Genomic DNA, 22882 nt, shown 5'->3' with positions numbered 1-22882 from the left:
ATCAATATTGCTTGCTTCTTCATCCTCTCACCTAAGCACTTCATCCAGGTTTATTTTGGCATTGTTTACATTGAGATTTCAGTTTTGTATGCATGGATTAATGGGCTGCCATTAGTACTCTGAAATTTCTGAATAATAGTTTATTGTAAGCCAAGAGGCTTGGTGAATTGCATAGTATTTTGTACTTGGGACTGCATTTCATAAAGGGTTGTGATTTGGAGTCATCTAATTGATGTAATGTTGCATTCATGCTCAGCATGTTAGATTGCTTGCCAATTGTTTGACATAATGTCACTTGGTTGTAGATGTTGATTTGTACTTACATTATTCATGCATTCTTTCATATAGTTTAATTTATTAGTTTTCAAATTCAAGGATTTGCATTTATATGTTCAAACAAGAAAAAACCTAGAAAATTGCATCATAATCAATAACACACAAAGTTATGCAAAGGTTGTCTAGAGTCAATAACACACAGGGTTATTCAGTCTGAAACTTAGAACAACGGATTGAAGGTTTAAAGACAATTGTTTGTTAATATTCCTTGCACATATCAGTCATATATTAGCAAGGGATACTACAATTAACCTTTTAATATTAACATATTTGGCTTTGTCGTTTATCGACCAAAAAAAAATTATGTTCAAGAATTTCATTAAGATCCCAATAATGATTATGAGTTCTTGGTATGGAGTTCACCAATGTTTAATTAGAAAAATTATGTTTTCAAGTTTGTGAGTTTTTCTTATATTGTAAATGGAATCATTTGAAAGTTTGTTATAGGCATATTGGTTATGATTATTTATGAATGGCATTATTAAGCGAACACTTGTTGACATTGGTGTTATGGGCAATATTTGGGAAGGCTTTCAATGGGATCATGAGTAGAGATTGGTTAAGAAGGCATCTAGGAAAAAATTTAGTCATCATTAATTGGTAAGACATTAGTATGGCAATGTTGATCCTGAAGATTAAAGATTTATTGGAGAGAATGATGTGAGGTTTATTGAATCCATGTGAATTAGAGGGAAGACTCAAGAATTATCTAATATACTCAATATGGAAGGAGTAGATAAACACTATTAAACCTATTAATTGACAAAAGAAGTGTAATTTATGATTGACCTTCACTTAAGAAATTATGAAATATGATCACTTGCATCTGAAATGAGTATAAACTAATATTACTTGATTCCATTTGGGATGTTTGTGTTAAATAATTATGTTCTTATGTCATGGCTAATAAGTGTCTTGGACCTTAACCTATGTCATGAAGTCAACGTGTCCTTTTATTTAGTAAGACTATGTTACAATGAAAATTGGACATGGTATTGAATATTGATAAATCTACAACTGTTGCTCATTAAATCTCATCTAGTAGAACCTAATCATGCGATATGGTGATTATTGATTTTCTCTATTAATAATTAAAATATAAGTATAGAATATTGTTATGATGGGTATGTCTTTATATGAAAGACTTAACATATATCATGTCTTCGCCTATCATGAGCTTGGTTTGGTAAAAATGATACTTAGGAAGTTTACCAATCTTGATGTACACTTCAATATATAGTTGGATAACACATTATTGTATTCATGACATACTTATCTTGTAGACAATATTTTCAAATACTATGACAATGGTATATGATCTCAGGTTTTGTTTAATAAATCAAAATATAAGATTAGTGGTTGAGATTTAAACCCAAGCTCTCTATATTTGGTAAATATATACTAGGGAAGAAAAAAAAAAGTGCTATGACATGGTGGGTATCCTACCAAGTTGGCATCCACAATTACTAGTATTTAATAATGAAAATCAAGTGCAAATTATCTACTCCTAGAACTAGGTTATAATAGGAGCAATGGGTTATAGAATTAGGAAAACGAAACCAAAATGTTAAGAGTATTATTACCAGTAATATTAGGAGGTGAATATCATATAATAATACACGAATCATATTGTTCCAATTTCCTCGAGTGTGACACAAACACTAATCATGCTTGAAACAAGTTGTAAATATTGGACATGTCTTCAAGGGTCAAAAATAAATTCGTATGGCTTGAATAGGATGAAGTCCTATATTTTTTATGATGCTTGATATTGTCAAACAATATTGAAGTGGGACACCACACAAAGCCTTATCGAGGCATTAGTAATATTATTTTATCATATCGATATTGTGACCCCATGTTGATTATTGATTTCTTAAGTGCAATAAGCTTGATGGAGGAACTATCATGGGAACCTAGGAAGGGTAATATGGTTGTGTTGTTGATTATATGTTTCTTAGGATTCTTGGCTTAGGCATTATACACCTATTTTTTAAGTCCCATGAGGTTTCAAATACTTGTGATATTGGAAATATTAGATCTATAGTGTTATATTGAGGCTATAAGGCATTTATATTGACCCCTTGAGTAGAAGAACCTCCATACTAAACCTATTAGGTGAATTTTAGTGGCAGTGTTTTGTTGTGGGTTAGAGTGGATTAAGATAATTTAAAATTGGGTTGTAAGGTTAGCCCTTGGTTCATTAAGCAAACCCTAGAGCATTCAAGTTGGTTTATAACCAATGGGAGGAATTCGAGGCAAATCCTCAATATCCAAAAGGGAAGTGCTAAATATGGGTTCATAAAGTAGGAACTAGTTATGATTCCTCAATTATTGTTATGTGTTATTAGGGTAAAAGCATAAAGTTGTGTCACACTTTTATAAAGAAAATGGGTAATGCTAATTCAACTTTTTAAATTGAATCAATAGAAAGTGAAATATATGTTTTGAATTTTGAAATGATGTAAACTAATAAAATGTATATTTTTCTTGTGTATTTTATGTTTGTAGTTTTTTTTTTAAATTAAAAAATTATTTGAATATAATTTCTTATAAAGTAAACACCATAATTTAGTTGTTGATAAAATGTTGCAATTAAAGTTACACAAGGCTTCACACTTTATATAATATATTTTACCTCTTTTTTTTTCAATTTTTTTGTGTATATTGATAACTTGAAACTTTAGTGTAAAAATATATTTTTAACTATTTTTTATGTATATATATTTTTCAATAAATTTGAAAATTTGCGTGTATTGAAGTATAACTCTTTTCATTTGGAGTCACCCTTTTTATTAATTATTTATCCAAACTAGAAAAGAATTATATCATCTTGACATAGACTCTTTTCTCTAGTGCATTTATTTATTTTTTAATTTTAAAATAAATTTCAGTATTTCTCCTTTTCAAGATAATCAACCTTATATTTTAGTGTTGATGACCTACTTTCAATAAAAATAAAATATAAAATATAAAAACTAATTAAAACATAAAAAGATATTTTTTGAAAAAATTCAGTTATAGATCTATAAAAGGGTATTTTTACATTTCAAAAAATATTATTTATAAGAGTAGGAGTTGTTGAAACATCAAGTTTTTCAAAAAAAAAAAAAAAGGTAATTAGACCCAAAGTGGTATAAAATAGACATTTAGTAGACAATTCTAATTGGAAAAGATGTGGCCCATATATAATATAGCTATAATGAATCTCTATAGACCATAAGTTTGACTAAAATTAATTTCTCATTAGAATTGCTTAAATTCACTTGTGTTGATAAGTTGGCCTGAAACGTGACACAGTTTTGTGCTTTTACCCATCAATTAATGAAACCTTAGTTATGGGAGCTTGTGTGTAGGTATCCTTGAGAAAACTTGTAAGGAGAACTACATGTGACTTTGACTTGTTTAGAAGCAGGAACGTAGGCGGTCCTTGGGTGAAGGATACCCTTGTGACCTCAAGTCCGTAGGGGAAGGAACTTGTGGGGTGATAACTCCCATGTTAAGGGTTGTAACTAATAGGTTAGACCTTCTCTCTACACTAGGATTAAAAGGAGGCCAAAGTGGGTATTAGGTGGTTATGAAAGGGGATAGGAAATCTCAACCATCGATATTTAATATGTAATGCACCATCGAATAGTGAGCTAAAGGAAGTGAATATGAGTTGACTACTTTATAGTCGATATTGGCTTATGGATACAAAATGAGTTGAGTTCGCCTTGTGTTGGTTCTATATAAATGTTATCTTATGTTTGTGAACTTGTATCCTAGACCTATGAGTTTCTAAATTACTTGATTGTGATGTACTTATACCTTTGGATATTATTGTGCATCTTGCTATGTATGACCCCCACAAAAGTGAACTGCCAAGATATTTATACAGAGATAGGAAGTCGTTGGACCATGCCAATGATCGATGTCTAGGTTACTGTAAGGGATTAGTCGGCAATCACCTAGTTCACAAAAGTGATGTTGCCTAGACGAACCTAGACATGATACAACAACAGTTAGCAAGTCGAGTCATTGGACTATGCCAATAGCGGAGGCCTAGAGCTACTGTTATATTATTGGATCAGCCAACACTCACCAGGTTCATGGAAGTGAAGGGTTGTTAAGGGATATCTAGCATTTGATATGGTAATGGTTGCATGGGTAGTTATCTTACCATGCAAGTAGCGGTAACCAGAGCTAACCATTGTATTGGGAGGGTTCACTGACAGTCACCCAGCATGGGGGTGATCGATGCTAGGTGTTACTTGAGATTGTGAAGAAAATAGATGACAATATCAGTAAGGTCACTAAGTGGTATATGTCGGAAGCTACTTCTTCCTGGATGGATAGACTTGTTGTTAGTGGCCTATAGGTGATTGAACTTAGAATCCATTGGGTTGGGTTGGTTCACTGCTTGTGGAAATCTTTGGGACTGAGGATGGACCCGTGGTGTAGTATGGGATGCACCAAATCCTCTTCCTGATAGTCTGATGGTATACTTGACCATGTCGGGTTGAGGATGGACCCCAGTGTAGTATGGGATGCATTGTATCCTCTTCCCAATTCACTAGTGCAAAAGACCATGGAAAAGAATGGGACCCACGGTGTAGTGCGTAGTGCACCGACATTCCTTTTCTATCTAGGATGCACTATGGACAAGGGATAGTTAGCCATTGAGGATGAGTCAATCACTATTATCTTGTGATGCATGTAAATGAGCTAGTCACTACTACCTTGTGATGCATGTATACGAGTCAGTTGCTATTATTTGTGATGCTTGTAAACGAGTCAATCCCTAACATCTTGAGAAGTATGTAAAAGAGATAGCCACTACCATCATTATAATGTTTGTATGAGGCAATCACTATTGTTATGTGATGTATGTATGAGCCACTCACCATGTATGCGATGTATGTTGTAACTAGCCATCTTGGGTACTTTTGACGTGTATGAGATATATCCTCGTGTATATGAGATTGAGATAGTCTCTGAGTGTAGGAGCTGTGTTAAGGCCCTTGTGTATATGTCTACATTGAACACTAATGTTCAGACACTTTGGAATATGGAACCAACACTTGATGGTAATGTGTATCTCTTAATTATAATAGAACTAAGTTAATATAATAACATAATTGTCAGGTTTAGAGAGAGATCAAGATCTCATAAAGAGAAGAGAATCAACTCCCTCTAATTGCAAACTACAAAGCCTTTGACTCCCTGAGTGGATATGTAGGCTAGGTAATTAGGAATGAACCTTCAAGGCTAATGTTTGGGTCAATGGATGACTCTGATCATGGAAGGCTAATACTTGAATAGTAAGTATATGAATATATTGTGTCAATGAGTTGTTGCCACTATGGTGATTGGAAGAATATAAAATCAACATTTCTAATCGAGATAGAAGATGTTAGGTTGATTAAGTTGATAATCGATGTTAAAAAAAAAATTGTGATGGTGGAAGAACGGATCTTACATACATATCAGAAATAATATATGCTAGAAGGTCGTTTTGTGTAAATTGTTTGAATGTGAGATTGATCGGTGGAGATTCCAGGCAGTAATGTTGTAGAAGATTGTAAGCGCTCATAGTTTAGTTGCTAATTTGGGCAAATCTAGTAGATATCAAAATTTTGTGTAGCATGTGATTAGCCATGCAATTTGTCTACTATTGAAAGACTTGACGATGTTATTGCTTTGCTAATTGATATATTATGGCTTAATAAGATTAGCCAAGATTTGATGAAGGAAATAGCTCCAAATGATTGGATTTTATATTTCATGTTGTTGGGTCACTGGATATGCGAAAAATGATGCTCATTAATGCATCTCGTACAAGCAACTATTTGAGATAGAAGCCATATGCAATCTGCAGGGATGCCTTGGTGGTACCAACGTCCTCTCCTTTAACTTATTGGAAGATGGTGAATTCCTTGAGGAATTTTTAAAAAACGGCCATTTAATGGAATAGTGTATTGTATTAAAAGAATTTGTGTTGTGATAGAGTTTATTTTGTTATTACTTGTTGTTAGGCTAGTACTATTGCAATCGGTTGCACCCAATTTTCATTGACTAGTTATTATTGAATTGCTTTTTCACCAATTATATCTATGAATTTTTTCTTCCGATGATTTTTAAAAAAAATTTAATAGTTTTTCAAATTACAAAAATTGTTTTTCTTCAATCTAATTGGCTCAAATAATTTGCATCTTATTACCAGATTTCCCGGATCCACTTTCTGCATGAACCAAATTTTTAGGTCATTAAAAAAATATTTAGTATGGGTTAATTTTCTTTTCGAATTATTTACAATCTCTATCTAATTATTTAAATTTTTGCAATTTGATAATAAATCTAAACTTTTTGTTTACTTGATATATGTTACAAGGTAACTACCATGACAAATAAATTTTGCCTTTATTATTGAAACTAGATGAAAATATTTTGATGCAAATTAAAAAGGTATTTTAAAGCAGCAAGAAAGAACAGAAGATGTAAAAGAAATTTTTATGAGCTAAGCTTTGATTGAACCAGATTTTTATATCAATGATTGTTCTGCTTGTTTGATTATGAAGAGCGAGTAAATGAAAAAGAAAAATGAAAGTGCAGAAAAAACAGAAAGGAAGAAAGAATGAATAAAGGCACAACACAGGATTTTATCGTGGTTCACCCAAATTGGCTAAGTCCACACTAACAGGGGAATTCTCTATTAATCTTTGTTCTCTTGTGTTACATCACAATAATACACAGCAGCAAATATATATAATGGCTCCAATACATAAGGCTCAGGAAGCTGAACAGCCAAGAGAATTGGAGGGAAGAAGACTATTGGTGTTTCATATTCCACAATCTCCCACTTGAAACCCAATCGCTGCTGCAGAGATTCCCCTACTTGCCCTGCTATCAGAGTTTGACAAGGCCGAGAGAAGTCCGACAGAACTCGAACTTCGCCCTTGTCACAGCCTTCGTGAGTGCATCAGCTGGATTCACCTTTGTATCAATCTTTGCAACCTGTAGCTTGCCTTCTTCAACTACATGGCGAATGAAATGTTCCTATATATCAATGTGTTTAGAACGACGATGAGATGAATGATTATGAGCCATAAAAATGGCACTGCTACTATCACAAAAAAGAACATAATCATTCTGTTTACATCCCAGCTCACTCAATAAGCGCTGCAACCAAATCATTTCTCTGGCCCCTTCGGATAGAGCCATATACTCGGCCTCAGCAGAAGAAAGAGCAACTGACTTTTGTAATCTAGAGGCCCAACTGATTGCTGCTCCGGCAAATTTGAAAACATATGCTGATGTAGATCGGCGTGTGTCCAGATCACCACCCAAATCAGAATCAACATAACCCTGTAGCTGAAGTTTACCTCCACCAAAACATAAAGAATAACTGGAAGTTCCTTTCAAGTACCTCATAATCCACTTAACAGCATCCCAATGAGCTTTGCCGGGATTGCTCATAAATCTGCTAACAACTCCCACTGCATGAGAGATATCTGGTCGGGTGCAAATCATGGCATACATAAGGCTACCAACTGCAGATGAATAAGGAATACATTTCATAAAGTCTTGATCTTCTTGTGTCTTAGGACACATATCGGAAGATAGACGAAAATGATCAGGTAGAGGAGTGACAACAGGCTTAAGATCCTTTATACCAAATCTGTCCAAAACTTGATTGATATATTTTTCTTGAGACAACCTGATTTCTTTGTTCTTCCTATCCCTGATTATATTCATTCCAAGTATACGTTTCGCAGCCCCAAGATCTTTCATGGCAAAATTGCGAGCTAATAGTTGTTTCAAATCACAAATAGTTTTCATGCTAGAACCTGTAACCAGCATATCATCAACATAAAGTAGTAATAAAACAAATTCACCAGAATCAAGCTTCTTGTAGTAGACACAAGGATCAGCCTCACAACGAGTGAATTGATGCTCAGCCATGAAACGATCGAACTTACGATACCACTGTCGTGGGGCTTGTTTGAGCCCATACAAACTTCGTTTCAGTTTACAGTATAAGTGTTCCTGACCCTTTTTGATGAAACCTTCGGGCTGTTCCATATAGAGTTCTTCTTCAATATCGCCATGAAGAAAAGCGGTTTTAACATCCAACTGTTCAAGCTCAAGATCATTAGCTGCAACTAAACCCAACACAGCACGAATGGAAGTCATTCTCACAACTGGAGAGAAAATTTCATTGAAGTCTATCCCTTTTTTCTGATCATAACCCTTTACAACTAGCCTAGCCCTGTAACGTTTCTTACCGCCTTCTTCTTCCTTTAATCGATACACCCATCGATTTTTCAAAGCTCGTTTATGAGGAGGAAGTGACACCAAATCCCAAGTTAAATTGGTCTGCAGGGAATCCATTTCATCTCGCATTGCCTCCATCCATTTTTCACTATAGGGATCATGACAAGCTTGTTTAAAGGTAACTGGCTCTGTCTGATCAGTGAATAATAATTCTGGACATTCAGTTAGCAATAATTCATAATCTTTAAATTTTTCTGGAAGTCTCCTCTGCCTGGTGGATCTTCTTAACCCAGTAGTTGAATTTAAATTTTGAGACAAATTTCCATTTCCCTGTTCATTGTCAACATTGTTTGACAAAGAATTCTTTTCATTAGTGCAGGTATGTTTCTGGTTCAAATCCACAGAACCCTCCTGCATTATCTCTGACAAACCACGATCTGGGAGTGTCTGTTCAAAACCGCCCCCTGTGTTTGAAGACAAATCTGTTGGCTGGGGCAAATTCGCTGGAGGAGACAGAGGACGTTGCATTTTATTACCTCCCACGCTAATATCCTTAGAATCTGCGCTGCGTGAGACTGGAGACAGAGGACGGTGCACTGTATGACATCCCACGCTAATGTCCTCAGACCCTGCGCTGCGTGGGAGTGATGATCTGCGTGATGATGAAGACGGAGGCAGAGGACGTTTTCCTTTATTACACTCCACGCTAAGTTCCTCAGAACCTGCGCTGCGTGAGTTTGGTGACCTGCGCGATGGGGAAGATAAAACATCCTCGCTGAAAGTCCTTTCTAAACCTGCGCGGGAGGAGGCAGAGTCATCTGCGTTTTTCGGTGATGTTTGAAACCCCACGCTGCCAGAGACTTGGCGTGAGGAGCATGGCAAAGATTGTGAGTTTGCAACTGGGCACCGTGTAAAATTTCCAGTCTCAGGTAAAACTTCATAATCTCCTTGTAAAGGGTGTATAACTGTTCTCAAAGATTGAGATTTTTCTTGTGAAGTGACTTCATTAAGCTGGGAATTATCAATCCCAAAGGAATCAGATTCATTCTGACTGGAGACATGTGATGAAGAAACAGGTCCAGACCCCAAGACAGAAGTTGGAGAAGTAATCGAGGAAGGAGACGATCTCAAGGGCTCCTGTGAAACATTGTTATCAAAAACAGAGAGGGGAACATATTCTGTAGTATCAATGGGCTGTGCTAGCATTGCTGGAAAACAGTGTTCATTAAACACCACATCTCGACTTCGAATTATCTTTCTTTCAAGCGGATCCCATAACCGAAAACCATATTGGTTTTCACCATAACCAACAAAGATACATTGTCTTGATTTGGAATCAAGCTTGGAACGCTTTTCCTTAGGAATGAGAGCAAATGCTTCACAACCAAAAATTCTGAGATAATGATAACTAATTTTCTTACCCAGCCAAGTCTCCTCTGGAATGTCAAAGTTCAAATGAGATGAAGGCGCTCGATTAATCAAATATACTGCTGTATTACAGGCTTCAGCCCAAAATTCCTTACCCAATCCAGCATTCGAGAGCATGCAACGAGCTCTCTCAAGAATTGTACGATTGAGTCTTTCAGCTGCACCGTTCTCTTGAGGAGTAAAGGGAACAACTTTAATCCGACGAATACCATTGTCAGCACAAAAGCTATCGAACTCCGAGGAGCAAAATTCTCCTCCATTATCTGTTTGTAAACACTTAATTTTGCGGCCACTTTGATTTTCAGCGAAAGCTTTAAATAGCTTAAATTTTGAAAAAACTTCAGATTTTCTTGATAACATGTAAATCCAAACTTTCCTAGTGCAGTCATCAAGGAAAGTTACAAAATAATTAGCACCTCCAAGTGATGTTACCTCCGTGGGACCAAAGACATCGGAATGAATCAGCTCCAAGGGCACGCTCTTCTTCTCATGACCAGTCCTTAAGAAGCTAACCCGCTTCTGCTTGCCATAGAGACAATGTTGGCAAAAATCCAAGTCAATTGATCTTAGACCTGGTAGTTGTTCTCTCTTAAGCATAATGGAGAGTCCCTTTTTACTCATGTGACCGAGTCTTTTGTGCCAAAGTGCAGTCCCGCTGTCTTCAATTGTCATAGCAGCTCCCACTTGATCATGATTATTAAAGACATATAAACTGCCAACTTTATTTCCCTTTGCTACCACAAAGGCCCCTTTAGTTATTTTCCAAGAATCAGAAGTAAAAAATACATGACAGCCTTGATCATAAAGTTGACTTACAGAAATTAAGTTCCTCTTCAGTTTAGGAACATAACGAACATCTTTCAAGAGCCATTTACTTCCATCTGCCAGCTGCAACAAAATATTACCTTTCCCAATAATTTCACATGCTTTATTGTCGCCTAAGTACACTCTTCCAAACTGCCCTTCTTCATAATTAGTGAAGGCTTCTATGCAAGAAGTGGCATGAAAAGAGGCTCCGGAATCAAGTACCCATGAGTTTGATGTAGTGTCAGTTGTAGAAAGAATTAAAATACTATCATCTTTATCATAAACTGCATTAACTTCGCTGTCCCGCACTTTTTCTTGTGCTTTCTTGTAAGACCGGCAATTCCTTTTTGTGTGACCAGTCTTACCACAAAACCAACATTCGCCATCACGACCTCTAGATTTCGATCTCTTTGCAGATTTAGATCTATTTCTGTTATTATACTTGCCTCTTTCTTGAGGCCTTCCTCTTTCTTGATGCCTTTTAGTGCTTACTACCGTCAAAGCTTCTCCAGAAGAAGGCTCTTGATTCTTTCTTCTCATATCTTCACTTAGAAGAGTACCTGCAACATCATCAGAATTCAACTTGTTTTGGGCTGCCACCGAAGTGCTGACAGCCATTACAACGCCTTCCCAGCTATTAGGTAGCGAACATAATAACAAAATTGCCTTAATTTCATCATTTAAAGTGATGCCAACTGAATTTAATTGATTCACTAAGGTGTTGAATTCATTCAAATGGTTTGACATAATTCCACCTTCCTTCATTTTCAGATTATAAAGTTTTTTCATAATATATACCTTATTAGATGCTGAAGCCATCTCATACATTGATGAAAGTTTATCCCACAAATCTTTAGAGGTTTTCTGCGATGAGACATTAAACAACACATTGCTGGACAATGAAAGAAAGATCGTGGCTCTTGCCTTTTTGTCCATTTTTTCCCATTCTGGGTCAGATAGAGTGCCTTGTCCTTTGGCCTTTCCTTCCAATGCTAATGCAAGATCCTGCTTAATCAGCAGTGACTCCATCTGCACCTTCCAAAGTCCGAAATTCTGGCCTGCGAATTTCTCAATTTTCCACTTGTCCGCTTCTTCCATAATTCTGGAAATTTACACCAAATTTCCCAACCAGCTTCACCACCGAGCTCTGATACCAATTGTTTGATTATGAAGAGCGAGTAAATGAAAAAGAAAAATGAAAGTGCAGAAAAAACAGAAAGGAAGAAAGAATGAATAAAGGCACAACACAGGATTTTATCGTGGTTCACCCAAATTGGCTACGTCCACACTAACAGGGGAATTCTCTATTAATCTCTGTTCTCTTGTGTTACATCACAATAATACACAGCAGCAAATATATATAATGGCTCCAATACATAAGGCTCAGGAAGCTGAACAGCCAAGAGAATTGGAGGGAAGAAGACTATTGGTGTTTCATATTCCACACTGCTTTGTAAAATCTTAATTCTTGGTATCTGTAAGATTAAGAAATGTTCGTATTAAAGGATATCTTTCTCTCTTGGCATTGTATTAAAATCTTCCATATATCCAATATAATATAAGAAATTACACGCCCATTAAAATATATATCTGGTACAAGGAAACAAACTAGACAAGATAGGGAATAAGTGGTAACCAGGTGGGATCTGTCTACACCACACACATATCTATTGAAAACATAAAATTATATTATTCATGTGAGTGGAATTATTTTGAATAGCCCAATTAATTCAAAATTTCTACCTGAACATGCTGTCTTGGATTTTCCATTCATGGAACCATACCACAACGTACACCACAAAGCATGGTCTGATACATTACTGCATCTGTATCTCTTATAAGACTTGTTTCATCACTTTATTTTTAACTGTCAAAGATGGTACAGATGAGCTAGTCGACATGAGGCAATCTTTTTATGGTACATTTAATGGATCAAGAGCATGCAAGCACATGTGCTAGACTAAATGTCGGTAGAGAAGCAGTTAAAAGCCAACATCTGTTGCGTATCTAAGTTGATATGATGGATTTCAATTTGGTTTAAAATTATATTTTTTTTAAAATCACCATGTTTGTCAAAACTTGTCTGGATCGTAATGGATTGGACATTGAAGGAACTGTTTTTAACTCTCAGCTTTAAAAGTACAGTAGTTCTATACACAGTGCACTGGTAATCTACAGCATGTCATATCAAATATTGTCTGGCAGTATAAAATAAATCATTTGTATAAAGAAAGAGTAATTACATGTATGATCGGCATTGGTATAATGTAATAGTTAAGTTGTGGTATTGTTGAGTTTTATTAGAGATGAGATATTTCATTTTTAACCTCATTCAATTATAACTTTGATTTAAAAACATTTTTAAAAAAAGATTGGATAGATGTAAAAACTCTTTAACTTGAACAAATGTAAAACACCCAAAAGTTTTAAACATATAAATTTGATATTTAATGACACACAAACCAAATTTTGAATGTTAAAGACTGAGGATTATAATATCAATGTATTAATTCTTACATATAATTTTGATTGCAGAGTAAGCATTCGTATATAAGTGCATGGACAATCAACTTGCTAGTATATAGTGTAGCCAAGTTTTTTTTCAAATGACAGAGGTGTTTATTAATTTTGATAATATATTTAAATAATTATTAGTTTTAATTATTAATTGCATTGCTTTATTTGTGCTAATTTCCACATAAATAATATGGAAATGTCTAAACCCACCCTTTTGAGAATTGTTCAAGAGCCGCATTATTACTTGACCTAAAATCATAGAATATTGACTTAAAAGAATCTCTATGGTTCCACTTTCCTCTATGCCCATGCTTAAATCATTGGTTATGCTCTTTAAGGTGTACACGGTGTCTTCCTTGCCTTTAAATTAACTCCATTGATTCTTTGCTATTAGTACTGCACCATCTGATCTCATTGTTATTAATTAACAATACGGTGACAAGTTGACAATTCAACACATAGACCTAGTATTACATGGTGTTCATTAGTATTTATTTAAGTGGAACCTTAGCATTCCACTTTCATCACAGTCTTTCAAAGTCTTAAGACATACAAACCGTATATAATATAAATATAATTTAAAATCTAATATCAAGAGTATAAAAAAATTACTATGAAACTGTTTATCTAATGATACAAAATAATTACACTATATAGTATTATAGTTTACAAATAGAATGATTATGAGATAGATATAAAATCTAAAAATAAGTAGTTGCTTTAATTAAGTTTCTAAATTGAAAAGGAGAAAAAAGTAAAAATCTCATTTAAAAAAATAAATCTAATATAACTTATGTAAGAAAACCTAAATAGTAAGATGCAATTAAATTATTGCACCAACACCTACCTCTTAAATGAAATTCAAAAAATCTAATTTTTTGATAATATCTATATAAAATCTTACTTATATGTAATTTCTAAATATTTTTGTTTTTACTAACATAGTAATGAAATCTTACAAATTACAACTCATATGATATTTGTAACAAGATTAAATGTGTTTCTTTAATTAATAAACCACATTAACTAAATAAAAAAAACTCACTAATTATTACTCCATTTAAAGGAGAAGAAATTTTCATCTTATAGGTTATCACTCTCTTTATGAAGTAAACATTTCAATAAGATTTAATGTTTCAAAGTCTTGATATTTTATTTAAAATCTCTCAGATATCCAATAAAAAATATTAATAAAAAAGTTTAGTGAAATAATCCATTTTTATTGAAAAAAATAATAATAATAATAATATAACTTCATATATAGAGAGATAGCAGAGATAGCACACAGAAACAAACTAGACAGGATCAAGAATAAATAGTAACCAGGTGGGATCTGTCAGCACCACAGACTTATCTATTGAAAACACAAAATTACAACTGTCATCACATTCATGTGAGTGGAATCGTATTGAATACGCAAATTAATTCATAGTTTCGACCTGAACATTTTTTTTTGGATAAGATGTCATAGATTTCAATTCATGGAAGCAAACCACAATGTACACGACAAACCCTGGGCAAAGGGTATATGCAGATACATAATTTTATCTGTATCTGTAATAAGACTTGTTTTATCACCTTATTTTTTTTCACCTGTCAAGGATTGTGCAGAAGTATTATTGCAGAGCTAGATGGCACAGGCAATCTGATGGAACTTTTGTCACATTCAATGGATTAGAGCATGAGTTGTACTAAATGTCGGGAGAAAAGCAATTAGAACCCAACATGTGTTGTGTATCTGAGTTAATATGATGGATTACAATTTCATTTAAAAAATTATATGTTTTGAGAAGCACCATGTTGGTCAAAACTTGTCTGGATATTGGATGATGGATGGAACATTGAAGGAACTATTTTTCAGTCACAGTTTTAAGGTACAGCAGTTAAATACACAGTGCACTGATAGTCTGTAGCCTCTGTCACGTCAAATATTGTCTTGCAGCACCGAAGAAATCATCTGTACAAACTAAGAGTAAATAGGGTGGATGCAACAGCTCGAATATTTGAAGACAAACAAATTATTTGAATTTGAAGAGTACAGGTGCTTTTTAAGAAATAAAAGAGAATACTTAAAAAAATTAATTATAATTGAATAATTTAAATTAATGTTAATAAATTAACCTCTAAAATATTCCAATACCATCCTATGTATTTATTTATTTTAAAAAGACTGATAAAGAAATCATACAGGGCATATCTAGATTTCTCCGTCTTTTCTAGTAATGTCTATCAAATGATTTCTTGTTGAAATATCTTTTAAAAAATTAGTTAACAAGGGAAGGCTAACTTATTTCATTTGATGAATATTATCTAGATCGAGAGTTGAAAATTAACCAGAGATATTTTTAGTGAAAAAGTGGTATTATTATGTTATCTATTCTGTCTTTTAGGTAACACTTCAACTGTTGTCTTTTCAATTGATTTAAAATCTTCACCTTAAAAATAAATTTATTATTAAATCATAGAAAAATACTATAAGAAAATTTTCATTTTTATTTTTAAAAGTTAAAGATGATACAAGTGTGAAGTTTAATTTCAACTGATTTCCTACAAAATAGGATATAATAAATATGTCTTTTACATAGGATTACATATAAGCAAATTATAAAAACAAGCAAAGAGAATATTGTAGGAAAAAATTTGAACTAACCTTTAATTAAATCAGATTTATATATCAATATAACATCAGCCTCAGCTACAGTAAGTGTTTCGTTGTCTACATCCTTGTCTAGTAATGACTGTTCTGATTTGTAAAATTATATTTCTTTCATCTCTATATAGTATAGAAAATGTTTATATTATAGGTTATCAATCTCTTTGTGTTTCATATGGTAAACATTTCACTAGGATCCAATGTTTCAAAATCTTGGTATTTTATGAAAAGCTTCATTGCCCCAAATACAATATAAGAACATATATGCTTATTAGACATATGTATCTGATACAGGAAACAAACTAGAGGAGGACAAGAATAACAAGAATAAGAAATAACCAGGTGGAACCTGTCCAGAACAAGCATTTATCTGTTGAAAAAATAAAACTATAATTGTTCACACATTAATGTGAATGGAATTTTTTTGAATGGACAAAATAATTCAAATTTTCGACCTGAAAATGTTTATATAATGTGAAAGTAGCTTAAATATGTCTTGGGTTTCAATTCATTGAACCAGAGCCCAAAATACCCCACAAAGCATGTGTCGGAGGATATATGTACTTCAAGGAAATACATACCTATATTATATCCTAAGACTTGTCAATTCACTTTCTGTTTCACTGCCAAAGCTAGTGCAGATATATTATTGCAAGAAGTAGATGACATCAGCCAATCTGATATAACTTTTGTTGTACAGAGTTTCATGGTACATTCACTGGATCAGAGCATATGAGTTTGACTAAATGTAGGGAGAAAGCCAATTCCAAGGCCAACAACTCTTGCCTACCAAAGCTGTATGTTTTAAAAGCACCATGGCTGCCAAATCTTGTCTGCTATCCACAGAGGATAGTAGAACATAATATGGACACATGGACATGGATTTAGACATTAAGGGAACTGTTTTTCAGTCACAGTTTTTAAGTACAGAAATTATATACACAGTGCACTGATAGTCTACAGCCTTTGTCATATCAGATATTGTCTTGTAGCATAGAACTACAATAAATCATTTGAATAAAGAGTAAAGGGAGTGGAAGGTGGCATGCAACGGCTCGGTGAATCATTAGCCAACAGAGAAAAAACCTACGTAAATTCAAGGGCAAATGTAAATATCTAAAATATTTTGAAATAAATAGCAAATGACCAAATAAATTTAAGTTTAAAATATTAAATTTTTACAGTTTGTGTTGATTTGATTCTGTGAACATTTTTCAATTAATAATTAAGATCATACTTTAAAAAATTTACAAGATTTTCCACATAAATTTTTATAACCTAATTTAGAAGTTTGCTTAACGCTATGCATTTAAAGTACAAGTGAACTTTAAAGATAGGAAACTATTAAGAAAAAGGGATGAGGATTCTATCTCAATGATCTCCCAGTTCTAAGAGATTGTAAGCGCTCACAGTTTAGTTAGTGATTGTGCAAATCTAGCAGATATGGAAACCCTGTGTAGCATGTGATTGGCCATGCAATTTGTCTGCTACAGTTCAAGTTTAGTAGTTTATTGTTCCCTTACGTTCTAGTGAAGATGATATTCATTTATTGTTTCTGGATTTGATTATGTATGTAATTTTTATCATCAAGATGAACAAGAATTTCAAGGAGATGAAAAAAAATGTTCATTTTGATGATGAACCGTTCATCATAGGAAGTGACTTCAACGCCATTAGGAAAGCATCAGACAAAAGGGGAGGCATCATCCACTTAGGCGGATCTGCAGGATTTTAATGATTGGATTGAAAGGAATGGATTATTAGAAATAGATTCAGGGGACTCCTTCACATGGACAAACAGAAAAAAAGGCTTCAACAATATTGGGAAAAAAATTGATAGATTCTGCTCAGGTTCAGACCACTTTCCTATTTTGCTTTCACTTCAAAGTAACCAAGATACCTCCATATCACAATTTAGGTTTGAGAATATGTGGATGAAAGACCCAAATTTTCTAACCTTGATTGAAAATTGGTGGAAGGAAGAATTATTTGAAGGATCAAAACTCTTCTGCTTTATTTCAAATTTAAAATTAGTAAAGCAAAAATTGCTACAATGGAACACCCAGCATTTTAAAAACATATTTTCAACCAAAAAATCATTGGAAGAGCGATTGGAAGCTCTAAATGACAAGATCATCTCGGTGGGTATGGACCAAGAATCCTTTGAACAAGAAAAGAACCTCCTTTTGGAATATGAGGATATCCTTTCAAAAGAAGAAATATTTGGGAAACAAAAGTCTAGAGAGAATTGGCTCAGAATGAGGGATAAAAACACCAAGTTCTTCCATAATGTTACAAAGCTTCGAAGGAGCAAGAATTGGATCTCAAAACTGGAGATAAAGCAAAACCAAACCATAGAGGACCCTGAAGAGATTAAGAAAGAGATCATCACTTATTAATTCAACCTCTTAAACAATACTGAAGGCTCTCAATTGACTGAACAGAAAAAGTTTCTGGAAGTGATCCCTAAGATTATAACAGATGAGCAGAATCAGAAATTAAATGAGAAAATCAATCTGGAGGAAGTATTTCAAGCTCTAAATCAGCTTCCCTCTGGAAAGGCTTCTGGCCCAGATGGCTTCCCTGTAGATTTTTTCAAGAAGTGTTGGCATTTATTGGGTCAAGAGCTTACAGAAGCTTTAGAATGCACAAGAAGATCAGGTAAAATACTCAGAGAAATCAATAATATGTTTATCGCCCTCATTCCAAAAAAGGAGAAAGCAACATATCTAGGAGATTTTAGACCCATCTCTCTATGCAGCACAGTTTATAAAATCCTTTCAAAAGTCATGACAAACAAAATGAAGCCTCCCATGGATAGTATTATATCAGAAGAACAGACAGGTTTTGTTCCAGGCCACTCAATTCTTGATGGGGTTATTGTGGCACAAGAAGCAATCCACACTCTTCAAAACACGAATAGACCAGGTATGATAATTAAGTTAGGCATTTCAAAAGCTTATGATAATGTAGATTGGCATTTCCTTTGCAAAATTATGCAAGCTTTTGGCTTTGCCATTTGGCTTTGCCAAACTGTGGATCAACCGGGTCTATGAATGCATTTCTACACCAAAATTTTCAATTCTGATAAATGGAAAGCCAGCAAGATTCTTTTCTTCCTCTAGGGGCATCTAGCAAGGAGACCCTATATCTCCTTTCCTCTACATCATAATGGGGGAAGCTTTAGGAAGGGCAATTAAAACAAGACAAACTAATAATCTACTAGAGGGAATCAAAGTAACCACAAATTTTGTAGTCACTCATCAGCAATTTGCAGGTGACAATCTCCTCTTGGGTGCAGCAAAAGTCAAGGAAGAAAATCACCTAAACCTACTATTAGAATCTTTCGAAAAGGCCTCCGGACGAATAAGAAATAAAGAAAAATCCAAAGTTTTCTTTTTTTCCACTCCAAACCTCTTATAGGCTAAGATTCTAAGAATCCTAGATTGCAAAGTAGGAACTCTCCCATGTATTCATCTGGGCATTCCAATAGATCGAGGACTAAGGAATACCAAATTTTGGGATCCTCTAAAGTTAAAGGTGGAACAAAACTCAAACTCCTGGAAGGGGAAGTGGCTATCATGGGTTGGAAGGCTAGTTATGATTCAAGCAGTGGTTTCGGCCCTACCTATTTACTTATTATCCATCTTATCTCTAACAACTAGTGCAAATTCCTTCATAATTAAGAAGATGAGAAAAAAAATTTGGCAAAACACTGCCTTAATTGCTTGGGATAAAATAATCAAACCCAAGGCAATGGGAGGTTTAGGTATCAAGGATCTAAAACTACAAAACAAAGCCCTGGGGGAAAACCTAGCCTAGAAGTTTATTAAAAACCCTAACACAACTTAGGTAAGAATGCTGGCAACTAAATATTTATCAGACCACGATCCTTTTAATCTGCTGAGAATAAACAATCATCTGAAGGGATCTAGAACTTGGAACTTTATTATCTCTTGCAAAAAACTGATTTCAGACTCCATCTCTTTGGATATCCATGATGGTTCATCTATCCTTTTCTGGGATGACTCATGGGGAGGTTATCCCTCCATTGCAAATTCTCTCAATATTCCAATAACAGAGCACTGGTTTAAACAACATTGGGGTGTTCGAGTTAGTGACTACATAGCAGTGGATAGCACATTGAATATTCAAAGTTGGAGGTGGAAACCAATTGTAGGACTGCCAATCCCATTGGATGAATTAGAACATCTTTTAGATCAATTAAAAGAAAGAAATGTCAACCCTAGAAGAGGAAAGATACTCTAATTTGGGCATCCTCCAAAACAGGGCAGTATAATTCTAAAGATGGATACAGAGTCCTAGTCAGTAATTCAAACCAAGAAAAGCAGGACATTCCAACTAAGTTGTTTTGGAGCAGTAAGATCATCCCAAAAGCAGGGATTTTTGCATGGTTAGCCTTTCAAAAAAAAATATTAACCACAGAAAAGTTCACCAAAATGGGGTATGAAGGACCATCTAGATGCATTATGTGTAAAGCACAGACAGAGACAGTGGATCACCTCCTCTTGAATTTTCCCTTTGCTTCTAAATGTTGGCATTGGCTCTGTGCTAAACTGGGGTGGATCACAGCTCTGTCGAATGACATTGTTTCTCTTTTTCAATGTTAGCCTCTCCCAGTGAAGGAAATCACTTTGAGCCAAATTATGGAAGTGTCCCCATCATACCTTGTCTGGGAAATTTGGAAAGAAAGGAATCACAGGCTCTTTGAAAACAAAGCTAGAAAGTTTGATCAATCAATCCTAAACTCAATACAAATGGTAATTGTGGATACAGTAAACTACAAAATAGCTTTCTCATTGGAAGCGCCCAACATTTTCTCTTCTTGGGATGAAAGAATAAAGAATATTTGGTTGGGTATTAGGATTCCCCCCTCTTTTGGGAAAAAATCCAAGTCCAGTAAGGAAGCTATGTGGTCCCCTCCAAAGCCCGACTGGTTAAAATTAAATTTTGATGGTGCCTCTTAAGGAAACTCGGGCCCCTTAGGCATAGGATATGTGATTAGAGATCACTCAGGATCAATCATAGGGAAAATGGCAAAGCCAATGCCATCGGACACTAATAATATTGCAAAATTTAAAGCCTTACAGCTAGGACTGATGGATTGCATTAAGCATGGTTTAAGAAACATCACTGTGGAGGGAGATTCGGAGATAGGAATCAATGCAATCAAAAAGAAAAAAACCCCAAATTGGTGGCTACAGGCAATTCTAGATAGTATATCATAAAATTTGGCAAAATTGGAGCAATATGAAGCAAAACATATCTTCAGAGAAGCAAACTCAGTAGTAGATGCCCTCTCTAAATCAGTAGCACAAGGCCCACTTTTATTCACTGGTGGGACCAGGGATTCTGGTAGCATGGACAACTAGGATAGGTTAAAACTACATAAAAGTGTTCCTTGGTTTTGATGAGCGCAAGGTAGGGCTTCAATTGTAAGAGAGTATATCCAATAGATGCTCCTTTCCTTAATTAAAGTTAAGGTTAAACTTAGGCGCTCAACTTGGGGAACAGCTACTCTTTTTGAATTCAAATATATACCTTATTTTGGTAATAAAGAGAGCTCGGTCACAATGACATCATTCTAATGCTATCTCAAAACAAGTCTTACCTTTTTAGCTTCTCGAAATCTAGGTGGTGATAGCCATCATTTCGAGTTCAAGGCATGTGTTGTCAATAGGACAGTCTTCATTTCAGAGTCAGGGAGATTTGGCATGTTCTGGGACAAATATCCTTTGCCACCTTTGCAGGCGAATTTAATGCAGGTAACTCCTTATTATTAGGCGTTAAAGAGAGTGCTCGCCAGGCTCTACTTTGCGCAAACTGCAAGCCTTTAATATTTCCTAACCTATCAAAAATATCATCAAAGATTAATCCGATTCATTCCCTTCTCCTGCTCGAAGCATCTACAATAGTCAATCATGTCTGGTGAGGAACCGTATGGGTTTATCATGAGTGTTTATCCAAGGCCTACTTCTTTCTTTAGAGTAGACACTCCTATTTCTCTCTTGGCCTTGACGCGCCAAGTTTTGTTTAGGAAAATAACAGATTTAAGGTTGAAGCGACTCTTACTTCACGCAGAGCCTTTGGTCATCTTGGCAGTTAAAATGATCCTGGGCAGTGGGCATTTGAATGGGAAGGAATATCCTCAAGACAACACAAGCATATCATCCAAGTTTATTGCCTCTTTGTTGGATTTGAAACTGGCCAAACAAGTTGTATGGAGCCTTACAAAGAAGTTATTCCCAGAGGAAATCCTGCAAGAATTCAAAGAAATTCTCAATAAGACGCTGCATGATTTAGGAGCCCCTCAACCATGTGAAATAATCTTGTTCAACGTCTGTAGGGAGCTAATAAAGTATTACCCTTTTCTAATAGACCTGAAAGGTAAGGACCTGGACAAACACAGAACATTTGCTGGGGTGGGGCTTAGATACCTCAAGTGGCGTTTCATGGGTGAAAATCCAAAAGATCTGGGTAGAGAGGAAGAACTTATCTTATTTGCAAGGTTGAACAGAATTCTACCACCTAAAATTGAAGAAGATGAGCCCCAGGCTGAACAGGGCAGGAGAGGTGTTGCCAGAAGAGTGGGTCGTGGATCTAGTCGCGGTCGAGGCCGACCTCCGCACAGAGGTCGAGGACGAGGCAGAACTTCAACTTCCCCTGCCGTGACCCTTGATGAAATTTAAAAGATAGGTTTTATATTCTGGTTCTGTTTCTAGACATTCTGATGCTTATAGCTGGATACTGGTTTTGTTAATGTTTTGGCTATTAGATATGTCAAAAATTCTCTGTTTATCTTGCGGTTGAGAATCCGCTACTTAAACTTATATTTGAAAGTTAATTTTGATCTTCGATGACATA

Source organism: Cryptomeria japonica, chromosome 7, assembly GCF_030272615.1.
Source record: "Cryptomeria japonica chromosome 7, Sugi_1.0, whole genome shotgun sequence".
Lineage (NCBI taxonomy): Eukaryota > Viridiplantae > Streptophyta > Pinopsida > Cupressales > Cupressaceae > Cryptomeria > Cryptomeria japonica.
This window is presented reverse-complemented; position numbering follows the sequence as displayed.